General features: G+C 40.9%; 1 pseudogene; it reads right to left on the reverse strand.

Moving 5' to 3' along the window:
• Nucleotides 1–955: 955 nt before the first annotated feature.
• On the reverse strand, nt 956–4695 carry LOC116101292 (annotated as a pseudogene).
• Between the last annotated feature and the right edge of the window lie 900 nt (nt 4696–5595).

Raw genomic sequence — 5595 nt, forward strand, 5'->3', positions numbered from 1 at the left:
GCTAAAACGCATGCTTAAAAACTTCTGTGCTCACACTTCGATCTTCCTTCTAGAAAATTTTCACTTAATAATAGAAAAGGTAAGATCATTGTTTTAATTTACATTTTTTCTACTACTAGTCATCATGCCACAGTCTGGGCCTTCTACCTTGTGTCACTCGGTAAGATCTGCCAGCCTTCCTCTTTCTTCTTCCTTTCTTTCTTCCTTCCTTCCTTCCTTCCTTCTTTCCTTTCTTTCTTTTTTTCTTTCAAAGAATTTCAGGACTAGACAGTTTTCTGGAGTTCTATTAAAGATTCATGCTCAAGATTTTGTAAAGTTTCTTATTTTTATTTATGTATATGTGTACACAAGTTTATGTGCACCATGTATGTACTGATGCCTCCAGAGGTCAGAGGGTGTCGGATACCCTGGAACTGGAGTTACAAGTGGTTCTGAGCTCTCTGAAATGGGCACTGGGCACCAAACCTAGATGCTCTACAAGAGCAGTAATTGTACTTAGCTACTGAGCAGTCTCTCCAGCTGCCAGCCAAGGTAGTTTAATATAGATTTTTTTCCATATAAAGGATAAAATAAGCCTAGTGGTGGTGGCACATGCCTTTAATCCCAACACTTAGGAGGCAGAGACAGATGGATCTCTGTAAATTCAGGGCCAGCCTAGTCTACAAAGCTGGGATATCCAGGACTAGTGAAACCCTGTCTCAATAGATAGATAGATAATAGATAGATAGATAGATAGATAGATAGATAGATAGATAGATAGATAGATGAGTGGGTGGGTAGGTGAGTGGGTGGGTGGGTGGATGGATAAGATAAAGAAAAACATATCCCAGAGAATGGGTACAGGTTTCTAAACAAAGTATCATTTGTTATCATTTTCTTTTAAGATATCTTTTTATCTTTTCTTTGTTATTCACTAATAGGACTTTTTTTATTTGTCACTATAAAAACCTGGCTTTTAAATGGATTCTTGCACTGGTGGTCCATATCCATCAGCTCCTTCAACTTAAGTACCTGTCTCACCCGCAGTTGTTTTTCCAGAACTACCACCTTCAGCATGGAGATCAGTGAGTTTCCCAATTCAGACCTGGGTTTCTTCAGCATCTTTACTTTTCTGACAAAAACATCATGAAAAAGTTACAAACCTTTTCTATGTCTGGGCTGACAAATCTTTTCTATGTCTTTCCCAGTGCTGTCTGCAATCAACTTATTAACCACTTCCTTCAAGCCATTTTTCTGCCCTTCTCTGGTCATAATTTCCACGGACTTCTTCTGGATCCTGTCGCATGCATGGGACATCTTGTGTATCTGATTGTTGCTTTTTTTTTTTTTTTTAAGTGAAACCAACACAGAAAGATGGAGCAAATAATGATTGCTTGTCTTGACATCCACATGAGCTTCAGTCATGGTCTGCTACTTTTTGACCATGGAACGCATTTTGTCCTGGGTAAAAGTCATGCCATGGGAATTAGTTAGGTAGTTTTTGCCATCAACTTCCCCAGTAACTAGCTTGAATTTTCTAACTGCAACGTGATCATTCTGTATATCAGCAAGGCTCACTTCAAACGCATGATCCTTGAGGCCATCAGATACAACTTTGGTTCCGTCAGTCCTTGTGACTAGTGTTATTCCAATGTTTCTAATATTGAAGATAGCCTGAGTTTTCACATCATACCACTCTTTCTTGGAAAATAGATTAGCCACTTTTTTCTTGGCTCCCTTCTTGTCTGCCTTTCATCAGGCACTGCCATGGTGGTGCTGAGAAAGCCAAAAGGGCGAGATATCTTTTTCTTACTAATTTACAAATTATATTAATTAATAATTATAAGATTCGGGCCAGAGAGATAGCTCAGCAGGTAAGGATGATTATTACCAAGTCTGGTAATATGAGTTCAGTCTCTAGAACCCACAAACACCCCTGAAAGTTGTCCTCTGACCTACACACACACACACACACACACACACAAATAAATACAATACATTTAAAAAAGAATATTAACTTTGTCTATTGCATGCTGTGTAGTGGGTTGGTCTGATGCTGCTTGTATTCCAATGCTAAATTCTGTACCCCAAGATCTGGTTGCTCCAAGATGAGGAGATCCTCATGTATAATAGCTTTTGCTGTATAAACTTTACCCCTCAAGTTATGCACAGTTGGTTAAGAAAGATGCCTACAGCCTGTAGCTGAGCAGAAGCGAGGTAGGTGGTGCTCCAGTTCCCAGGCTTGGGGTCTGAGGCAGAGACCACAAAGGAGAGAGAGGATGAAGAAGGGAAAAGGTGCCATGGTAAGTAGATTGTGAGCACATGGGCATGAGGGTTGTCCAGCTGGAGTAGGAGTGGCCCAGGGGAAATATGGCAAGTAATAGAGGGGTGATATCTGGAGGAGGGGGTGATATCTGCCAAACTCTAGTGCTTCAATATAAATATAAAAGTTTTGTATCTTTTATTTGTAAATTAAATTATCTAAGGTGGGGTAGAATCTCCCAAATAATATTTACTGCAACAATGCTGTGCTTTTCTACATCCACTTGTTTTGTTTTGTATTGCAATTTGGCATGAAGTTTTTCACTCTTTTTTAAATTTTTTTAAAGATTTATTTATTATTATATGTAAGTACACTGTAGCTGTGTTCAGACACTCCAGAAGAGGGAGTCAGATCTTGTGACAAATGGTTGTGAGCCACCATGTGGTTGCTGGGATTTGAATTCAGGACCTTTGGAAGAGCAGTTGGTGCTCTTAACCGCTGAGCCATCTCTTTGGCCCTGAAGTTTTTCACTCTTATGTAAGCCAAACTTCTGAACTTTTCCCTTGTTCTTGTCTTTTGAGTTCTTCCCTTTGACAAGGCATGCTCCATCCCAAGATCGGCTATTATTTCATCTACTGGTTGGAGTATGAAGAAGAGAAAAGATGGGAGTTGACCCAGAGAAGGGAAGGGGTTGGGCTTTCAAAGTAGATTGGATGACCAGGCTGCACAGTTAGAAGCAGCAAAGAAGACCAGAGAAATGTGATAATGTGGGTCTAGGAAAGGCAGACAGGGAGAAAGAAGATAGGGTTTGGGGTCTTGAGAGTGGGGCCATAGAGCTGGTTACTGGTTTGTCCAACAGAAAATATAGGTTCACTGCAGCCAGTCTCATAAGAGAATCCCATTTGGGAAATGAATACCACATAAGGATAGGTTTGCTGGGCATTACACAAATGCAGGGACTTGAAAGAGGTAGGGTGCTGCAATCCAGGCCCCAGGTGATGACATATTCAATTGGTACAGCTGACTAGAGAAGTCGAATGGAGGAGGCAGAACCAAGAAATAAATGTTCCTGTAAGCAAATCACGAAATAACTGCAACAAGAACAAATCCAGGCTTTACAACCTTCTGCACTGAGAGGCACCCAAAAGAAAGAGGCTAAAGAGGTTGTTTGCAAAAGGAGGTCAGGCTTCTGTTTCAGTGGCGGGCAGCAGCAGGGAGGTTTGTGAGGACAGACTGATTTCAAGAAAGATGCAACAGGAATAAAGAAACCTAAGCACAGCATGTGATGCTCTGATGTCAAGGGAATGCCCACAATCCAACCCTGAGTGAAGAGGAGAGCAAGTTCCTGGACAGATGTGGGAAACTTGAGATTGAGCTGGAACCCCCCAGGGGCCATGATGCTTCTCCCCCAGTTCATGACTCCAAGCCAAGGCCGTTATTGGAAAGGAGAAAAGACAGCTTTCTTTCTCCTTAGGAATGCTTGAAGATGGACCAATTAATGAAGACAGAGCCTTAAAAGGCATAATTCTGGTAAATAACAACCTCCTTATCCAAGTTAGTGCTGGGGTGAGAACTTGTGACTGAAGTTGCCAAAATAAACACAGACACTCAGTTGAATTTAAATTTCATATAAACAACAAAAAAGCTTTGGATCAGTCAGCAGCAGTGGTATGTGAGTGGAAACTGCTGCCCTGGACAACTGCTTGTAGTGGCCTAAGGAATTCTAGTCAGTGACTTCTAGTCACTTGTAGCCAGGATCCATGTTCACATGTGACCACTCTCTCTCTCTTTCTCTCTCTGATTTATTATTATTATTATTATTATTATTATTATTATTATTATTATTATTCATTTATTTTAGCTTTTTCAAGGTAGGATTTGTCTGTGTAGCCCTTTCTGTCCCGGAACTCACTCTGTAGCCCAACCTAACCTTGAACTCAGAGATCTGTCTGCCTCTGCCTTCAGAGTGCTGGGATTAAAGATGTATGTCATCACTGCCCAGTATATTTATCATTATTATTATTATTATTATTATTATTATTATTATTATTATTATTATTGTGTGTGTGTGTTCCTGGGCGCCCGATCCCTGAGCAATCATGAGCTACCCAATGTGAATGCTGGGTATTAAACTTGAGTTTCCTGAAAGAACAGTAGCAGCTTGGAGTCACTGAACATCTCCTAATGCCCAGAACAGGGTTCTTCTCTGCCCTGGAAAAGAATTTCAGGATAGGTCAGGTACCGTTGAAGTTTACAGAGAAGAGATTTTTAAATATCTACTTACGCATGTAGAGTATTAGAAAGAGTGAGGAAAGCATAAGACTGACCCAAGGTTGGATGTGGGCTTCTCAAAGACAGCCATGACTGTCTTATCCACAAACATGTTTGGTGTCTTTCAAGTTACTTAGGAAAGGGAAAAGAAACTCTCTTCTTACCAGGCGGTGGTAGCGCATGCCTTTAATCCCAGCATTGGGAGGCAGAGGCAGGCGGATTTCTGAGTTTGAGGCCAGCCTGGTCTACAGAGTGAGTTCCAGGACCGCCAGGGCTACACAGAGAAACCCTGTCTCGAGAAAAAAAAAAAAAAAGACACTTTCTTCTCTATTTTCCCATCTTATAACAATGGATTATGGGATGACTTTAGGGGTGCCTTAGTCAGGATTTCAATCTGATAAGGTAAAAATACAGGCATTGTGAGAGTGTTGACACATGGCTTTTCCTGTAATGGGACTTCCTGTGAGACTCCTAGAAAATTACAGTTCTACAGCTGGGGAAAGAGATGAGGGATGATTAGGCCTCCATTGCAACCTTAAATTATCATTAAAATCAGCTCTACATAAAAAGAATATCATCCCTGTATAGGTGAAGTTCACAGAAAATGTTAATTGTGGTGGAGTTCATTTTTAAAAGTAAATATTTATTTGTGTGTGTGCACATACACATGTATTCCCACACATGTTACACATGATTTCTGAGAACTGTGCTCAGGCCCTCTGCAAAGAGCTGTAAGTTCTCTTACCTGCAGAGCCACCTTTCCACATGGTGATTCTTGGTGAGAGGTTCCAAGAAGATTCGACGGTGGACTCCCTTCTCTTCTCACACCACTTAATGTTCCCTGTCTTTCCATCCTGCCTCACTGTACATATAACCCACATTTACTGTTGGGATGCAGTCCCAGTACTCGGGAGGCAGAGACCAAGAGGATCTTTGTTAATTCAAGAAATTCACAATGAATATCAGGCCAGCAAGGGCCACTAGCAAGTTCTTGTCTCAAAAAACCAAAAAACAACAACAACAAAAAAAAAACAAGACAGACAGACAAACAAACAAACAAAACAACCTTCCTACACACAGAG

Source organism: Mastomys coucha, unplaced genomic scaffold (assembly GCF_008632895.1).
Source record: "Mastomys coucha isolate ucsf_1 unplaced genomic scaffold, UCSF_Mcou_1 pScaffold21, whole genome shotgun sequence".
NCBI lineage: Eukaryota > Metazoa > Chordata > Mammalia > Rodentia > Muridae > Mastomys > Mastomys coucha.